This window comes from Peromyscus maniculatus, chromosome 3 (genome assembly GCF_049852395.1).
Source record: "Peromyscus maniculatus bairdii isolate BWxNUB_F1_BW_parent chromosome 3, HU_Pman_BW_mat_3.1, whole genome shotgun sequence".
Taxonomy (NCBI): Eukaryota; Metazoa; Chordata; class Mammalia; order Rodentia; family Cricetidae; genus Peromyscus; species Peromyscus maniculatus.
Window position 1 is genome coordinate 128,885,317 of NC_134854.1, and position 20,966 is coordinate 128,906,282.

Sequence of the window (20,966 nt, forward strand, 5' to 3'; positions counted from 1 at the left end):
GGACTGCGCATGTGCGGTCATGTAGCTGGGGGAGTGGCTAGGAATTCTAACATGCATAGCAAGCACTTTGGCCACTGAGCTTTCCCTCGGGCCTTTTACTATGATATTTTAAAGCCAGAAAACACTAAGCCCAGTCCATCATCTTCAGAGCAACGTACAGCTTGACAATGCTAAATCAGGTACTGAAATGTTGAATTTGGTTGACCCTGGGGTATAGGACACATTGTGAAAGTCCAAGTCTGTAAGGAAACCAATTACCATTTTGTTCTCCAAACACCTATTTCTAAAGGACACTTTCTTTAAAAAGAAGGGGGAGGGTGGGAGGCACATTGATTTTTATGGGATTTCTCTTAAAACAAAAGTTACAATGCCCCATTGCCTTTTGTACTTCATGTTCTGGCAGAATGGGACAGGTTATCTGTCTTTGAACCATGACCATTCAAACTTAGGGAGTCTGCCTTATCTCAGAAGCCTGAGCCTCTGGCTACTGTTCAGATGGTATCAGCTGGAACAAATAAGCTGAGATTGTGTTTGCTGTTTTTCTCTGCTAATCTCAAATATGGCTCCAAAAATGGTTTGTCAGCCGCTAAACAGAGCTCAGAATCTGTGTGCATGTACATAGCCTCATCACAAGAAAATCACGTTTTAAGTTTCTTGGAAGTTGATTATAATGTGCTTCTTCTCTCTCTCCATGCAAGTAAAACAAGCACCCCAATCTCTCGGATCATACTGTAGATAGAACGTGTTTCTAAGTGCCAAAAGACCACACATCCACAGGGAGGGGGGAAATGCGGATGAACCAAGCTAAATGGAACAGGAATTTAGTTTTGACTGAACCTATTGCTACATAGATGGTTAGTTGAGGACTGTGGCAATTAAGTGGGGAATTTTCTGAATTTCACTAATGATCTTGACCATCAAATAATTTTCTTTAAAGCCGAAGGCCCTCTAAAGATAAAGGCTTAACTCCAAATGGAGCTATCAAACCTGGAGGGGTACCAAGTTACGTCAGACACTGTCATCAATAAGCCAACTGAATGAGCCCAGTTAAAATTTGAAAGCAACACAGGGAGATTTATTCAATGGGGCCACATTGGGAAGATAGACAAAGAGATCCTGTGAACTCCCCAAGTCCACCTGGAAAGTGATCACAGTTTAAATACAAGGCCAAGGACACACACATCTAAATAGTTCCAGCCAAGGTGTGGTCCCACGCTCTGACCCAACCTTGTCTGGGCTTCAGTCTTATCTTTTAAGGTGGTCTGACAAGTTATTAGAACTGTGTGAATTATCTTTCCAGGAGACAAGTGCCCCTCTACCTGGGATCTTTTCCTTCCCCAGCATGAGATTCCTGGGGAAATTTACCTTTCTTTGGGGTCCATTGTTTCAACAGTCTGCTGGTTAGATTGAGAGATAGGCTGGTCTCTTTAGAACACCTTCATTTCTGCCCAGCAGGTTCTACTGTTATTAAGAAGGAAAATAAAAACACTCCCCCTGCCATACATTTAAAGAGAAATCAGAGGGGCTGGGGCAATGGTTCAGTCAGTAAAATACTTACCTTTCAAAACATGAGGACCTGAGTTGAATCCTCAGCACCCATGTTAACAGTTGGGTATGGCTCCATATACCTGTAGAGCCAATACTGGAGAAGAAGAGATGGAAAAACCTTGGAGTTTATTCACTAGCTGGTCTAGATGAAGCACTGAAATCCACGTTCAGTGAGAGACGGTGTCTCAAGATAAAGACTGACTGAAGAAGATGCTTGACAGTTGACATCAACTGTCGCCTACAGACAGACACACAGAAAGAGACACACACAGACACACAAACACACAGACATAGATATACAAATGCACAGACATACATAACACACAGACACACAGACACACAGACCTGTGCACACAAAGCCAACTCTTTACTCTGATGTCTTGCAAAATCCAGGTCTTTCTGGACATATTAGGCTTCTACAAAGTACTTTGCATAAGATCATTTACTCACCACGACCATAGAATGGGCATGGTTCCAACATCCCAAGTCATTAGCAAAGGTTTAAACAGAAAAGGGGGTCACATTGCAAGGGTGTCATCTGGCCAGATGTCAGACAGAAGGGAGGTAGACATGTAGGTCTTCTGGTATTTCAGCCTGATTGATTTGCAGATGTTTCATCTTGGTGCATTGTTTCACAGAGAGGTGGAGGGATCATACTTGGATACTGGCACTGCTTTTTGCACTGCAAATGACAGAAACCCAGTACAAATGCACCTAAGGACAAGGGATTAACAACAACAACAAAAAGGCCAGGAAATGGTGGTACACACCTTTAATCCCAGCACTCGGGAGGCAGAGGCTAGTGGATCTCTGTGAGTTTTGGCCAGCCTGGTCTACAGAGCTCATTCTGATTGGCCTAGAGCTGATCACTTTCCCACCCTGGAACCCATCAACTGAACCAAGAGTATGTGACATTCTCCCCCTGGATTCACCCAAGTCATGTAGACATACCCTGAGTATGGGTCTGAGAGTAGGGAAAGGTGTGATTCTCTTTGTAATTGCTACCCAGAGAAGTGGGCACTAGCTAGGCAAAGGGGTAGAAGTTCATCCCACAGCTCTAGAATGACAATGAGTCTTTCCTTTAGAGTGCCCTATAATGTTTCATATATCCCAATTTCTCACAAAATACATATCTGAATTTTGGACACGGTAAAGCTTAGAGTACATACACCAAGCAGGAAGAGTGTTGTATTACCTTATTATATTGTTTGATAAGGCTACAAAAATTAGGAAGACATTCAACACTTTAGAAATCTAGTCATTTAGTGTTCGTCTGAATGGCTACATGGGAGCACACTGGTCAAAGAATGGCTAGATACTGTGACTCAAGTTAAGAGTGGGTTAATATAAGCTGGAGAGGACCTAACACATTTTAATTTCTATTAAAATATTTCTGAACTCCATAAATCTTTATACATGCCATGGAAACAATAAGTGGAATTCTAAAGTCTTTGGAATAAATAATGCAGTAGTAATAAATACTTTGAAGTCTATAGTTTATGGAAAAATGGGGTTGGAAATTGCGAAGGAACAACTTTTTTTAAAGGTAAATTTATACTTAATTTCATAAAAAGCAATATAGTTTGTGGCAAATTTCAGATCCATAGAAACTGTGTTTTTCTAGCAGTTTTGAAACTTTTCTTTCTTGACAGGAACTTTCAGCAGTGGCAAGATATTATTTCATGGCCTTAACAGCAATCTGACTGTGAAGGGGCCTTAAAGACTTGCAAATGAGGCTGGGAATAGCCCAGGTGAATGGGTTGACTCCCTTGCCGCATTGCCTAATGTGCATTTTACATTATGCTTCAGATAAATACTAAGAAATACAACTGAATAGTCCAAGAAAAAGTCCAGTTCTCTATTTTCAAGCACAGTGGTATAATTGCACTCCAATTTATGGCATATTTTGCGGGGTTGCTGATTAATTATACAGACCTCCTGGAGTTTTATATTCTTTTCAACTTTGTCTCCCTCTACGGTTTGACCACTACAAAGCGAATATTCTTAAATCACTTATTATTCAGGTTACCTCATTTTTGGAGAAAAAAAATGAATTGCTATTAAGATCAGTTTTCTCATAAATCACTGTAACTCATAAATACTAATGCTTGTGCTCCTTAATACTGATGCCTCCTAACTCTCATTAATGAACATATATAGGCACACATGCACTTAAAAGAAAACTTTTAATAAGTCTTTTCTCACTTATTTATTTATTTGTGTGTTTATTTATTTAGTGTTTATTTAGTGTGTGTGTGTGTGTGTGTGTGTGTGTGTGTGTGTGTGTTGGTCTGTGACACTATTCTTTTGGAGATGTATGTAGATGTCTGCTCACCCCAGAGACAGAACCAACCACAGACCAAACGAATACCACCAACGTGCACCCAATGAGTTCTATTGGGGTCACTTACATGAATATGGGAGAGTGGTTGCTTATAGAGGCAGAAATGACTCAAAGACAGCTGAATCACCAAAGCTACCTCAGCATGGGTGGCAGCTCATAAAAGCTGGATACAGAGCCTCCTGCACAGCCTGCATGCAGCTAGACAGGTTGAAGCATGTCCTTTCCAGGCAGCCCCTATAGTCTGAAACTCTTTTAGGCAATTCAGCTTGTCTGAGAGTCTTCTGTGGATCTGGTTTGGTCTTCCTGTGTCTCTCAGCAGTCCTTATTGATTCTATTCTCTTGGAATAGAAAGGTCCTAGTAAATCTGGTCAGTTTCAGGGACTTCCTGAGGCTTTTGAGTTGTTTCTGAGCTTAATGAGCTTCCCTAAAGGATGGAATGTTTTATTGCCTCTTGGAATATTGAGTGTCTTAATAAGCTCCCTTCCAACATAGAATGTTTCATCTCCCAGGAAATTGGTGTGCAAAAGTTCTATGTATGCACATACTTGTGGGTATGAGAGGCTGACTCCAGATGTCTTCCTCAGCTATTCTTCACTTTATTTTTTGAGATAGGGTCTTTTAGTGAAGTTGAGGTTCACTGAATCAGCTAGGCTAGCTGGCCAAGGAGTTCTGGGGTATCATACTGTTTCTGCCTCCTAAGCACTGGGATTATAAGTGCATACTGATATACCTGGGATTTTATGTAGGTGCCAGGGGTCCGAATTCAGGTCTTATGGTTATGTGGCAAGTGCCTTAACAACTGAGCCATCTCCTGAGTCCTATGATGCATTTCTTATTTTATACCCAAGGCAAATATATTGTAAAAGTACTGTACTTCTTAAGGTATTGGACACATCAACAAAGCATGCTTTGTTAATCAATCTAATTTTTTAAATAGCAATTTAATTGTTGGCAAACAGTTGTCACCTGTTTGCTGCAGGTTGCTGAAGGCTGTCAGTGTTTACAAGATTGCTCTTCAGTTCTTGATCCTGTTGAGTTTTGCATTTATAAAGAGGTCTCATCTGCCATATTTTCCAAGTGTGCTATGCTGATCATCAGAGAAAGAATTGCTGGAAAAAATCTTTTATACATGCACAAGATAAACATGTTCAGTTGTGTGCTTTGCTTTAAGTAGATCATTTGTACAATGGCCCATCTTCCTCAGACTGTTCTCTCTCTCTCATGTCCTTATCAGACTCCCTTTATCACTGGCATATCTAAATTACTAGCTTCTCTCTCCACCAAGACACTTTCAATAATAAAGCTTCCTGCTCCTTTCTTACCTCTTCCCTTTTTCTGTCACCAGCTTCCCCTTGGAATTAGGAAAAGGACCTTGCAGATCTGGACTATTAAGTAGGAGAGGCCCCATTTATCAAGTCTCTAAATGTTCTGTCATCTTGGGAATTATTTATTGAAACCCATTACCTGTGTGACTTCACAGTTCTTTTTAGATGGTTTGTCTGAAAAGAATATAGACTCTTTATTGAAAAGAAATAACTTTCTTTTCCACATAAGGGGAGTGGACGATAGTTGAATACAATAGGTGAGAGAAAAGAGGAAGAAGGGTTGCTGCAAGGACTTGGATTGATCAGGGAAATTGCACTACAAAATAGACTTGAAGAAACAGTGCACATAAAAATGACTTCACTGGGAAGAGAATACCCATGTATTAACTTCATCACACAGAGTCATTTACTTAGCTTCATAGAAATAGTAAACATAGCTTACACACCTTTATAACTAAAATTTTTACAACCACTCTGTTTGCCCAAGGACAGTGACTTCTTTTGCAAAGTTTGTTGCTTGCTTGGTTGCTTTTGTTTCATTTTATTTTGCCCTTTAATCTTTAGAGACAACAGTAGGCCCATAAAATTTTAGTAGTAATATGAATAGTTGCATTTTATCTATAGAATACTATAATTTGCTTTGGGTTCTTAAGAAATCTTTGAAATACACTAATCCATTAAAATGTTTTTAATACTCTAGAGGTTTTGTGTATGCGCAGTGTTTGGACAAATGTGAATTCAGGTGCATGCAGCCCTGTGTGGAGGCCCGATGTCCTTATTCCCTTGAGACAGAGTTGCCCATTGAATCTGGATCTAGGTTAGTGACCAGCAAGGCCCAATGATTCACATGTCTGGATTACAGGCATCCCTGTAGCCACACATAATCCTGGGGATTTGAACTCAGGTCCTTGTGAGTCCACAATAAGTGTTTTAATCCATTGATCCATCTGTCCAGCCCATATATTAAGTTTTTAACCTTAAGAAGTCACCAATGTGTCTGATAACCTTCAAAGCTAAATTAATTTAAAACAGTAATAAATGTATTAACAATCTGCCTGTTGATGTAAAGTAGTAAGAGTACAGAAAGAAAACTAAGGTGTAGGACCTGGTAGGAGGAAGGTATTTGTATAGATGGGGTGATTGTGTGTGGAACCAGTGTTTGATAATTGCTAAGAGAATTGACTGGGCAACTGTGGAGGGCTATGAGCTTTGAGGAACAGAAGCTGCCTACCATACACTGATGTTCAGAACGTCATACAAGGAATGTGTGGGGATAGAGAATATGTTTCACAAAGCTGAAGCCTGAATCTCTCCAAGTCCCTGGACATTCTTAAGCAGCATATAGCACGCAGCCACAGAGTCCATGCATATCCTTCTGAGAATAGGAAGAAGAAATTCAATTTGGTTCTAGTATGTGTGAACAATTTGGAAGCCCAGGCAATCCCTCTTATACCAAAACAGCTGCTGCCTCTGGACCCAGAATCTTGGCAGACAACTGTACCTGATGAACTCAATGCTTTACATTTTCATCATATTTATTTTTATTGTTATCACTATTTATGGTGGCTAGATACTGATTTCCATCTGTCATAGGTGTATTATATTTCCCTTACTCAATTGCTGTAATTTTCAACTCTGAGCCCTTTAAAAAAAACATTAACTGACTATAGATTATGATAATGATGCGGAAAATAATCACAAAAGTGATCACAGCAACCTCGTTTATCAGCTGCTTACTCAGCAGCAGTGGTGATAAGTATTTCAGAGATATTTTCACAGTTAACCTTCTCAAGACTCAGATTCCATTACGGTGCTATCAATATGACCCCAATTTTATTTTATTCTCTAAATGTGTTGTTATTCTCTGTGCATACTTGTTTTGCCTGGAAGTATATATGTGTACCATGTGCATGCTGGGGTCTACAGAGGTCAGAAGACGACATTGGATCTCCTGGGACTGTAGTCACAGGTTTGTGAGCTGATGTGGTGTTGAGAATTGAACTCAGCTCTTCTGCAAGCACAGTAAGTGCTTGAAACTCTGAGCCATCTCTCCAGCCCTCTGACTCCCTTTCCAAAGGTGCAAACTAGGACCTATGTGTGTTAAGACTTCCTCAAACTCTCTGCCTAGCCAACCCGGAACCAGCAGTTTAAGCTGCCTTGAATGAGAGATGGGCATATCATGTGTGAAGACTGAGAAAAGCTGGATTGTGTGACTGGTTTTATGAATCCTGAGTTTGTGTTCTTCCACAACAGACAAAGATACTGAGTGTAGCTGGTGCTCAGGACAGGGAAACCATCAAGCACATTCTATCATGACATAAGAAAGAATGGGGACATTCATCCTTCATTTCTCCTCTGAGAAAGACTTTGCAGTTGAGGTATTCCCTGATATGAGGGATAAAGCAAACACAGCTTTGTGTTGCATTTACTGAGAGACTGAGAATTGGGGAAGCAATACAACTCAAAGAAGTTTCTCTCTGGCATCACTGGCATCACTGTTTGCTTTGTGGACACAGCTTCTGTGCAGTAACTTACATAATCTGTGTAGTATGCTCCCTTTATAGTTAATAATTAATATTGCCTTCTAGGTATTTCAGTTGCTTGGGGGTAATGGGTCATCCTGTGACTCCAGCCTCTAATTCTTTTTATACGTTCTTTGTACCTTCCTGTGCTGTCATTGTCCAAATTCTTCCCTTACTCTAGCTGTAAGACTGCACATGCACACTTCAGGAATTGAGCAAAGGGTCTTGCACCTTATGTCATCAGTGTCCCTTGGTGACTACATGCAGCATGGTCATGTAATCAGCACATGCGTGGTGTAGCTCCATAAGCCCACCTGTGCGTGTTCACTGGGAACCCTTGAAAAGCTGGACACAGGTACAATCCTCTCTCTTCGTTCTGCTCTGTCCCTTCCCCGCCATCTTTCCCTTTCCCAGGCTTGGTTCTCTTGTACCTCCTCCCACCCCTCTTCCTCCCAATAAAGTTCCTCCTCCTCCCAGGCAGCCATGGCTCATGACTTGTGACCTTTTTGCACGGTTACCAGCGCCGTTTATCATTCATTTCCGTCAGACATATTAGCATGAATGAAACTTCTCAAGAAAAGGTAAATGTCTTGAGAAAAAAAAGGCATTTTTATAAGTAAACTAGAATAAAAAAAATCCTTAATTATAAACAAATCTCTAGTGGAAAGTGCAAGGAAAAATCCCTTAAATATGGTTGTGTCCTGTCTTGTGTTTGTGTCCCTTCTGGTAGTACACAGGATGGGATAATAGAAGCAATAGAAACTTTGTGGGAGAACCTGGGCTTATGACACCTTCTCACCTCTCACTTGATGATACTGATCTTGGTCATTTTTATACACTTCTCTAGAATAATCTTTGCACTCAAAATTATATCAATTCAGTGAGCTTCTAGAAGCTACAGCCACCTAACAGTAGCACTTAGTAACTTGAAAGTCCTTAATAAGCTGAGTACCTTTCATGTCCAACGCCCAACTTAATACACTTAGTTTTTCTCCTGGGTCCTTTTGTCCATGTTTCCTTTTTTTATTGCCTGTCGTTTCTAGGTCCTTGAACTTGTTTATTAAACTATTCCTTCACTCACTATCTGCTCTAGTGCCCTATGAGGATGCTATATAAAAATCCATGCATGCCCTTAATAAGGTTTTTTTTCTCATTATGAAAGTAATATTACTTATTAAGATGCTTTGACAGAAGTATACAGAATTATAAACAAATATATTACCTTTCTCCCTCTTCCCCTCATCTATCTTCATGATGTCTGGTAGATTTATGCTAACATTATCCAAGGCCATAATTTCTCAGAAGAAAGGAATTCTAAATCTTGTATTAATGGAGACACAAATAACCTTGCATAAATTAAACCCTGAAATTAAGAAACAAATTTTAGAGCCAAACATGCCTCTAATAATATCCCCTTAATACTATCTCCCTCCTCCTGGACTTAGTATTTTTAGTCTTGTATACTTACAAAAACAAATAAAATGTCAAAATTTTAGTAGATCAAGGAAACTATTTCCCTCCTCTGTCATGCACTGCCCAGAGAATATTATAATTAACTCAGTGTTCACTGTTACTCTTCCACTCTCAGCCAGTTGCTTCTTTCTGGGTTATTTTACAAGGCTTTGTTAGGAGGAAGCTAGCCCCATGTCAAAACAGGTTAAACATCATGACCCTATTTTCTCTTGGATGCAGTGCTGTGGGCAGGGGCAGCAGGGTCGGAATCACTGGGTGTTCTTCTGATGGACTGAAATACACACATCTTATTCTGTGCTTTATTAAACTCAGGTCTTACGACAGAAAACAAATTATCTCCAAGGGAACTTTGTCACCAGGGTGCCTGTTCAATAGTGATGTCTCTAGCTGCTGCAGAAACTACATGGGAAGATCAATGATGGGTTTGCTTGAAATTGCCCTGGGACTGAGTCTCTTCTTGCTGGCCTGCATTTACATTTGTAATCAAAGCATCCTCTTTGCCTTTCAGTGGGTATAGAGCTGTCTTCAGTGGCTCTCAACTCACTTAAATTGCACATTTCCCCCAAACAATCTTACTTTCTGTAAATTGGCAGAATTCATTCCTTCCCTGAGCTGGGGATGCTTAGATCTTTTAAAATTAAATACCTAAGCTTAGGCACATACCACTTAAAAGGAAAGCAGAAGGAAAGTTGAACTAATTCAAACCAGAGTATGGTGGTCTGAATGAGGATGGCCTCAAGAGGCTCATATATTTGCATGCTTGGGCCACAGTTTGTGGAACTATTATGGAAGGATTAGGAGGTGTGGCCTTTTTAGAGGAAGTGTGTCACTGGGGAGGGCTTAGAGGTTTCAAAAGCCCCAAAGTATTCCCAGTGTCAGTCTCTCTTCCTCATGCTTATGACTCAACATGTAAACTCTCAGCTACTGCTCAAGCATCAGATCTAACTGCCTGCATACCATACCATGATGGTCATAGACTCAGCCTCTGAAACTATAAGCCCCAAATAAACTCTTTCTTCTATAACTTGCTGGATGCAAGTTATATCTATAATTAGCTGGATGCACAAATCTTATCTCTGTGTCTTCATTGCCATCTCTCCACCAGTCCAGTGTTCTGAGTATCTCCTAGGTGTTAGACTACAGCACTGTGCCCTAGGGCTCCTGCTGCAAGGACAGAAAAAGGGTACAGCCTTCCTCACAAAGCAGTTCAGCTTCTTTCAGAGAAGCTCAGAAAGCCATAGGTCTCAGTTTTGTTCTGCATCTTCATGATGGCTGGAATACGAACTGCCTTCCACACAGATTAACCTTTGACCTCCAGCTGGTAATACTATTTGGGAAAGTTGTAGAAACATAGTAGATGGGGACTAGTATGACGATGTAGGTCTTTGTGGACAGACCCTTGAGACTTATGCATGCTCTGCATCCTCCTGACTCTGCTCTTCCTGCTTCTTGTCTTCCTTGAGGGAACAAAACGCTTTTCTTACACTTGCTCCAGACACCCTGATATCTCACCCAAACATGTAGAGAGAGCCATGAGGCCATGGACCAAACCCTCTGAAACTGAACCAAAATAAATCCTTCTGTCCTTCAGTTGTTCTTTCAGGCAGTTTGTCATAGCAGCTGAGGTGGCTTGAAAGAAAATGGCCCCCAAAGGGAGTGGCACCATTAGGGGGTGTAGGGCTTTGTTGGAGGAAGCATGTCACTGTTGGGGCAGGCTTCAGGGTCTCTTTTGCTCAAGCTTCCAGCAGTGTGACTTTGAGTTGCCTTCGTGTTGCCTGTAAGATGTAGCACTCTCAGCTCCAGCACCACATCTACCTGCACATGCTCCCCATCATGATGATAATGGACTGAATCTCTGAACTATAAGCGAGCCACCACAATTCAATGCTTTCTTTGCTGTGTTCGTATTAACTCTTCACGAAATAAAAACCCTAACTAAAACAGCAACAAATATAACTAAACAGCCTCCACTACCTAAAATTGTAATGTTAATACCCAAATAAGTCGTAATTGGCCAATTACAAGAAAAGGATAAAAATAGACATCTACTTTAATCCACTAATAAATCAACTTAGTAAATTGAAGAATTTTTCAAGTCTTAGTCAAACTTTTGTTCTTTTTTTAACCTGTGGGCATTTAAAAAAATTAAATTATTTTTCTTTTATGTGTATGGTTGTTTTGCCTGCATGTATGACTATGTGCTTTATGTATTCAGCTGCCCTTGGAGGTGAGAAGGGGCTTGAATCCCCTGGGGCTAAAATTAACAGACAGTTTATGAACTACCATGTGGGTGCTTGAATTAAACCCCAGGCCCTCTGGCAGAGTGACCAGTGCTTTTAAGTGCTGAAGCATCCCTCCAGCCCTCTACTGGAATGTTTTGCTTTTGTATTCCATCTCTACTGATTACTCCATATTGAACTGGATTGCATCACAAAAGAGCAACAAGTTGACCTTTGCTGGCTACTAAGGGGAGAAGGTATAAGAACCTTTGCAAGCAGCAAAGCAACGGTGCACTAAGGATGTGAGCAGGTACCAGCTCTACAGAAGCAAAAATCCCCTCTTCAGTTCCTGCTTTGTACCCTCCTCTGAGGACTATAAAGGGGTGTAGATGCCATGTTAGGGTTTCTATTGCTGTGAAGAGACACCATGACCACAGCAACTCTTATAAGGAAAACATTTCATTGAGAGGACTCACTTACAATTTTAGAGATGCAGTCCCATTATCATCATGGTGGGGAGCATGGCGGCATGCAGGCAGAGGTGGTGCTGCAGGAGTAGCTGAGAATATTACATCTTGCAGGCAACAGGAAGTAGACTAAAACATTGGGTGGTATTCTGAGCATAGGAAACCTCAAAGCCCTCCTCCGCAGTGACACACTTCCTCCAATAAGGCCATACCCATTCCAACAACGCCACACCTCCTAATAGTACATTCCCTATGAAATTATGGGGCTAATTACATTCAAGCTACCACAAGCCAGTTGACCACATACTACCAACAGCTCTGGTGTGTTCTTATTTAATAGATTGAATGATATGTCCCTAAAAGTCATATTCACTCAGAACCTTGCAATGTAGCCTCATATGGAAATGATCATCACAGATGAATTAGATTACAATAAGGTCAGAACAGATCACATAATTCATTGATCAGGGTCATAGTGGGAGGGAAATTTGACTGCAGAAACATGCACAGGGGAAGGTGATGTGCAGGACACATAGAGAAGATATTATGTAATAACAGAATCAGAGTACTCAGAGATGTCTGCACAAGATAAGGGACAACAAGGGTGGTCACCAGTCACCACCAGAAGCTAGGAAAGAGGGAGAGGTGGGCATCTAAGTAGACCTGGTAAAGCTACTTGGTATATGAAACTTTGGGAAGGTTACTAACCTCCCCTTCTGCTGCACTATTTTCTGTAGGGTAAGTCTGCACAGAGAGCTAAAGGGGGAGGGGGGACTTGTAGCTTTATGCCGGAAGGCTGCCCCAACTCCTGCTCCAAGTACTTGACAATGGTAGCAGTGGAAACCAAGGAGCTAACAATCTGCAGGATCCACAGAGGCCAGGTAGGAACTTTAATGAGAAGTTCATCTGATCCCTAAAGCCACTGCTGTTCTCCAGGCTGTTGTTGCCCTGAAGGAAAGTGTTCCCTATAACACCCTGTTTTCCTATTTGTCACAGTTAGTTTTGCATTAAATATCTCAATTATTTGAATTAAGAGATTATTTAATACAGAATGAACGTATGTATAGGGCTAGGCAACCTTTGATCTCACAATGAGGGGACAATTGACACACTCTCTGGTATCTCTCAACAAAAGGCATGGGAGACCCCTAGTTAAGAGGATGTATGTCTTAATTGTGCCTAATGTGGTCCCTGAAGCTTGCAGTCCACTCACATCTGGAGCCAAGCCTTATGTGACAATGCTACCATCCCACGAGTTTTCCTGAGCTGACAGGTAGCAATGCCTAACAGTATGTATGTTGCCTTTTCAGGAACAGTAACCCACTGTGCAATGTATAGATCTATTGTTTTGTTTTCAGGCTTTTGGAACATATATATGAACACATATAAAAGAGAGATGAAGATTGTTATAATGCCTTTCTATTTATTAAAATGATGTTCTCGCTCCATAGTTCTCCCTATTGCAGAAGGAAAGTAGCTAAGTTGTAGTGTAAAGAGATTTAATTACAAGGAGGTATTTCAAAGTGACTCACAGGCAAATGAGGATACCCGCCTCTCTCCCTAGCAGCAGGGCCTCCACGCACAACTGCTCATAAGAATTACAGGTCACCATTCTGGGATCAACCTTCCCTTTGGGGTGATAGAATATTGTGGAGTTGGCAGCTTTTGTCATCTGCTGCTAAAGCCCCCCAAAAGAAAAGATTCAGCACTTTTAAAGGTCCCCTGTCCCCAGACTATTTTTGATTTACAGGGCTGACAAGGTCAGCTCTTCAATGGCTGCAACCCAGAGCCTCAGACTAAGAAAGATTCAATTTATCTCATAATTCCAGATCTGCTCCTGTCCTCCCCGCATTTGAAACCTCTGGTGACAGGAGGGGAGCAAACACTTCTGTGTGGTATAGGTAATTTACTGTGTTGTGAATTAGATGACCTCTCCTCACATAGAGACAATTGAGTTCCGTGTCACACCCTTGTTTTTATTACTTGATACTTTATCATCTTTGACTTTTCTCTGCTGTTATCAGCGATGTCTTCAAAAGCCCACTGGTAGGTCAGGACTGACCTATTCTAAGCCGAGGATGGATTTACATTTTTCAATCCTTTTTATCTGGTTCTATCACTATTCATAAGCCTTAGGAGGAGCTCGGAGTTCAACATCAACCTCAGGGTCAATCAATAGACTAAAATGGGAAAGCTCATGTGAGATGGAGCACCAGGGAAATGTTGCAGTCTCACTGAGAGGTCTAGAAAGATGGCTCAATGGTTAAGGACACTTCTTGCTCTTACAGAGGAGCTGGGTTCATTTCCCAGCACCCATATGGTGACTCCAAACTATCTGTAACTCTAGTTCCAGGGACTCAATGTCCTCTTCTGACCTCTGCAGTCACCTGGCACACACATGGTGCACATATATACATGCAAAACTCTCATACACTTAAAAAATTAAATAAATAAAACTTTTTAAATTTTCAAGAAAATTAATATAGAATTAGTCTTTAAAGAACTTGATTGTTGTTGCTTTGTTTTTCCTGTTTTGATAGTTGGCATGGCATCCAATTTAAAAGGAAACAAGTGTCTAAATAAATATTAATATTGGATGCTACCTAAAAGTTCCTTGAGATTGTCCATGTGAGCTCTAGTTTCACTGAGGGATGTTGTGTCAAAAAATCAGGTAAAATTCAATTAAAGAAGTTACCTGATTTTGGCCTCTGACTTCCAAACACATGTACACATATGAACAAGTACATGTCACACACACACACACACACACACACACACACACACACACACACACACACACCACAAAATCTCAGAAAGCAAATTTAAAGCAACAAGTCAATTTGTGAACTTAGAGTCATTTAGTGTATAAATAAGTAGCTAAAAGTGCAAGATACAATCATATATGAGGAAACATAAGGTCCATTTCCCCCACAGCCAATATTCTGTCACTATTCTATGGTAATGAGCTTCATCAGTTTGTTCGCAATATGAAGAGCAGCCACCACAAGCTCACTGGCAGACACCCATCCCCTGCCTGCCACTCTCATATCCACAATCGTCCAGATAACTTCAGAAATTTCTTGAAGAGATTTCATTCTTCCATTTTTATGGTCTGAAAACTCCATTTCGGGCATCTTCAATTATTGATTCTTATATCATGGGTTCCTAAGCTGTTGGCCTTAGGCATGGACAGAATCAGAAGCCGGACACTGGCGTGAGGGGCTGGCCCCTCTGTCTTTCCTCTCTCAGTCTCTTTGTTTGACTTCCTTAAGAATTGCTTTCTTTCTATGGCAGGTGAAGTTCCAGTTTTATAGCTCCTGAGTGTAGAATTCAGCAGAAAAAGGTTGTCTCCTCAGACAGACTCTGGTTTGGGTGGCACGTGTATCCTTAAACTAATCACTAAAGAGAAGAGAACAGGGTTTCCTGGTCAGCCTAACCTGGCCCCTTCTCTTCTTATAGCTAGGGTTATGAAAAACAACTCCCTTATTGGAAAAGTAGTGGCCATTCTGTGATACCTCAGTAAAACCCCCCACTCTATCCCCTACAGACAAAGAGAAGCTTAAACCAGGATTCCTAAGCGTAGATAAGAACTTAGACCCCTTTTCCCCAGGTGGCTGTATCTGCTACAGAGACTTTGGAAAACACAGAGTCAGGATATTCGACCAAAAGACTTAAAAAAAGGGAGGCAGGTTAAAATAAATTACATGGTCTGTGCCTTTAAGAACTAGCCTGACAAACAAAGGGGAGCGCTCCTTCTAACCTCCCTGCTGTGAGTGAGAGATTTGGAAGAGTCTCTCTGGAGGCTTGTAAACTTAGAATACACCTTACTTTTGTATTCTGTACCTAAAGTCTCCAGTGGTGGCTTTGGGGACTCGATCTAGGCACAACAAGACCCTCACTCTATTGTTTCAAAAAGGGGGCCTTAGACAAAGATATCTCAATATAGATAGACCCAGGCCAGTTTCAAGTCCCCAGAAATGATGGCACCAGCCCCAGGAACTCAAAAGAACAGAGTCAGGATGTCTGATGGTAACCAATTAACTACAAGATGCCCCTCTCCAGAGATAACATGACCAGACCCTGGAGATGAGTTGTAAAAACTCCTGACAGGGCAAACAGATAAGCTAGAATAAGATAAAGTCCAGGCCTGGGAAAAGCTGGACCAATCAAGGATGGACCATATTAACCCCCTCCCCTCTAAGAAATTTTATGGGTTTTGCCTATAAAAACTAACTTCCCCAAGAAAGAGTAACTCTTCCCTGCCTCACTTGAGATGGCTTGAGATGAGTTCCCTGTCATGACTTGCAGCAGAAGTAAACCTTGCTTTTGCATTCTGGTATGCTCGTCCTTGGTGGTCTCTCTGGGGGTTACGATCTGGGCACAACAATTCCACTCCTGGAAATGGATGGTCTATAATGTGGTAACATTATTTCCAGAGGCATTGTCCTGTTTAAATTAATATTGCATTTATTGAAAACTTAACTATGTGGTTGAAACCGGTTTTGCTAATTTTTCTGGAAGAGAAGTGAAGAAACATCCTATTCTAGATAGAACATCCAAAATAGTCCAAAGAAATGATACTCCAAAGGTCAGCTTGGTGAAACAATGAGCTCATTGGAATGTCTTCAAGGAGTGTTGGGGAGGAGTTGCTTACAGGTGCAGGGACTCAAAGGCACAGAGTCATTGAAAAGTCCCCCCACCCACCCACCCAGGATGGGTAGCAATTCAAGAAAACTGCAGTCCAGGAGTTCAATGCATCACTTGCAGGGGGGACTCTGTGGATGCAATAGTATCTTCTCCAAGAAGCTGGGCTGTTCAGTTTCTTCCCCAGGCACCTATTTCTTGCTTCGTTAATCGTGGGGAAGAGCCTTGTGAAACCTGTAAGTTTCAGAGCTTCCTTTCATACTTGTAAGGCTGTTCGCTAAGTCTTATGAGCCACCTTCCTCCCTCCAGGAGGGATACTGTCTGAGGGGTGGTTATTAAATATCCATGAATGGCACTCATATTTCATCACTATTCTGTGACTACTTAGTGTCACCCATATGGTTTGTTAAATGGCAGAACTACTCTCCAGTTGTCTTAATGTAAGCAGGTTTTTTTTGTTTGTTTTTTTGTTTTTTTATAGATACTTGATGCAATGGGTCCAGGAGGGATGTAGATCACCACTGATGAGACCAATTCACCTATTAGGGTTATTTGATGTACCACACATTTTTCTAAATACTGCAAATCTTACCAACAACCTATAAGACATAGTTTTTATTAGTCTGTTTGCTCAAATAAGAAACTTGATGTACAGAGATACAGGTTTACTCAAAATGACACAGCTCAAAACTAGGAGTGAGATTTGAGTTTAGGTTCAGAATTTGTCTTCTTAGTCACTAAACTGTGTTGTAAGAGAACCATCCTGAGAACATCAGATTGCCCCCTAATGTAGATTACACCAAGGAAGGATAAAGAATCACAGCCAGATGACATGATTTAGTGAAGGCTACTGAAGGTGTCTCACCTACAAATGATCTCCCTCACTGGCACCCCCTCATGTCAATTCTAATATTCTAAGTCTTTCTTTCTTTCTTTCTTTCTTTATTTATTTATTTATTTATTTATTTATTATTTGTAAATAACATTGGGATAGGTAAAGCATGGAATGGAACCAATGCCAGTCACTGAAATAACAAATTGACTTAGACCAGTTCTCAACTAGAAGTTAAATTTGCCCTCTTTCCAAGGACAGGTCCCCTCAAGCCTTTTTGATTGTCTGAACATAGGGGGATGAAGGGATGGGGCTGAAAGAGCCCTAGTATTCTGCTTGGTGTCCTTCCCGAAGACTAAGACTCATCTAGTCCAAAATATCAGTTCTGAAAAGGTTGAGCTGCCTTGTCTTTTACCATAAATACTGTGGTCAATTTATACACTTGACATGTGTCAGGGTCAGCCTAGGGCCCAAGTAATTTTCTGGGAAGTCCTCTGCCCCTTCCTGATCCATAGGTTTGCATAGTATGGTTTAATTTAGGCAATAGCTTTAGGATTTTAGAATTACAATGATACTGTTTTAATTTAAACAATCCATTAATAGACCTTCGTTTATTGAAAGTAAACCTCTGAGTGTTTACTATGCCTCCGGCTCATCTACCTCATGTTAGATGAATTCACATCCAAAATATGAAGGCCACCCTATTTACTGAGTTATTGTATGCTGACATTTCTCAATTTCCAGCAAATTGTCTCGTAACTAGGAATATGATTAAGTCCTTGAAAGCTATTTTTGTTATTATTGAGGTAATTAAGATGTGATCGCCATTCCACTTTAGTCAGTACATCCGCTCTCTGGTAAATAAGGAATCAAATGCTGCTCAGTGAGGAACTGCATGTGTCAGAGAATGAGTGAGCAGAAGGCTTCCTGTCTGCATCTTTGTGTTTTCAACCAAGGCTTTGATTTAGCTGAAGGAAGAATGCTTTTAAAAACCATAGCTTTGAGGAATTTTTACAGGAAGTATTATCTATGTATAAAACTAATAGGAACTTCATCATTATTTACTACATTTTTTGTACATAATAATGATCTTTTTTCTGACATATTCATTTGTGTACATGATGTATTTTAATCGCATTCATTTCCTATTGCCCTTCCCCCCAATCCTGCTTTAGCTAATGCCCCTCCTCTTCTAAACTCTCCCTCTTTCGACCTTCATGTCCTGTGTATACGGCTCAATGACTTTCATTAAGGTTGTTTACAGGAGTATGAGTAATGGCTTATTTAAAGGAGCATGGGTACCTTATTGGTGCCTGCACCACTAAAGAAAACATGCCTCTCTCTCACACATCAACCATTGACTGAGTACAAATCCACAGGGAAAGGTGGGACCCCCTTCCATGGCAGGTGTTGACAGGCTCAGCCTTATATAGAGCTTGTGTAGATACATTACCTGACTTTATTGCTTGATCTTCTATTAGTTCCACTAAGCTTTGTTGGTTTGGGTTCCTACATCCTTCTTTGCCTGGATGATTTAGAAACAGAAGTCTCCAATGAGCAGCTCCTTTTCTCCGTGTGTTGCAAATAGGTCCTGTGCCTAGTTTTTAGCCTGCTTCCTCTTGTGTGATTGTGACTCAAACTCATTAGGACCACAACCATTGCTAAGGGCAGGTTTTGGTTATGTTGAAAACTTTTCCTTAATTGAGTCTCCATAGGTTTTGTGGCTTGTAAAACATAAAACATACAAGTACCAAGGCAGCCCTTTCAGCTCAGCTGCCAGAAGCTACTACCACCATAATGGCCATGGTTCCAACATGGCTTCTTAGCCTCCACAGGGCTTCTATCTCAGCCCAGAAGCCACTGTCCCTGACTCCAGGCCTCCAGCAGAAAGCAATGCAGCCACACACACCATCCACTGGTACAGACCAATCAACCACAACACTCTAGCTGCCTCTCTGTGCCGTCTCCATTGATTTGAGATGACTTAGTTTTTTTATAGGCTGACTTGACTACAATATAAAATGAAAGTACTGAAGAGAGTTTGGTCTATCCCAACCCACCATTTGTTGAAGGGACTAAATAATAGTTCATGTTTCAAGATGAAAGAGGCCAGGTGTTCTAGTACTCACCTATAATTCCAGCACTGGGGTCAGAAATACAAGACCAGCCTGGGCTATATAGTGAGACCCTTTCTCAAAAAAAAAAAAGTAAAACAGAACAACAACAAATAATTTGATTAATAATCAATAAAACAAAAAGATGAAAGACACTGCTGGCTGGTAAATACCAGGGAACATGTTAGAAACAGAACCTATTTTTTCCAAGAGCCAATTGGGTTTGCTTAATAAGTTCTGATTCATAGACAAGAAGACCACAGGTTAACAAAGCTGGGCAAGCAGAGCTGGCAAGAGTGATGTATAAACACTCATCTTTGTGATGCCATCATCCTTGGTTAAGTTTTTCATGCTCTAGCTAACTTGCTCATAGAATCTGGAACAGACCCTGAGAAGAGCTATAGCTTCATTATCCAAGAAATAGTAAACACCAGGTCTGCAACACAGTAAATTTAAACCTTCAGTTATGTTTATTGAAAATAAAAAAGCCCAGTCACAAGTTCTGTTAAGTGAAGTTCTGCCCATTCTAGATTCTCGGCTAGAATATTTACTAGCATCTGTGGCCTGGCGACGTGAAATTCCCATAACATATGTTGATTCTTAGAATAGAATTTACTTACATACCTATTCATTCTACCACTTAACAGTTTATAGGGCATTTAGTCCACTTTCTCCAATATACCAGATGCAAGTTAAATCATAAGATGAACACTGTCCCTGCTCTCAGAAGACACAGGACAAGTAACCAACAAAGGGAAGTAATTCCCAAGTCTGGCAGAATAGCAAGTTCAAAGGCCCTGAGGTAGGAACAGATCTGAAATACTCTAGGAACTTGTAAGGACAAGTGTGACTAAAAGTCACTGAAAGCAAAACATAAAACAAGCAAGAGATGCGTGTGTGTGTGTGTGTGTGTGTGTGTGTGTGTGTGTGTGTGTGTGTGTGACAGAGATAGAGACAGAGAGAGAGAGTGCTCCTGAGGGCATGAGGGTGTTCATGTGGAGGCCAGGGGTAAACCTTGATTGTTCCTCACATGTTGGCCAATTTAGTTTTTAAGACAAGGTCTCTTACTCGCTTGGAGCTCATTGGGCAAGCTAGACTGGCTGACCAGTCAGTGTCAGGCATCCACCTGCCTCTGCCTTCCTACTGCTAGGATTATAAACCTGTGCCACCTGACCCCGCTCTTTTCACATGGGTTCTGGGAATGGAACTCAGGTCCTCACCATTCCATGGCAAGCATTTCACCAACTGAGCTACCTCCTCAATGCCATGTTCTAATTTTTCATTAGCAGTTTTAAAAGTAATGGAAGTCTTCAAGATTTCCCTTTGCATTGTATGGTCAGAGTTATTACAGAAAGAGGAATCGCTACAACCAATCTAATATTCATAATTATTATCCAAACCAAAGTCTGATTAGCAAGAAAAATAGGGAAAGCATTAAATACATGACACATGCCAATGTTTAGCATATGTAGACAAAC

General features: G+C 40.9%; 1 protein-coding gene across 6 annotated transcripts in view; it reads left to right on the forward strand.

Annotated features, from left to right (window-relative positions):
* Cntn4 (contactin 4) overlaps window positions 1-20,966 on the forward strand; it is a 1,007,992-nt gene that overhangs the window by 894,083 nt on the left and 92,943 nt on the right. The gene's annotated exons all lie outside the window — the stretch shown is intronic.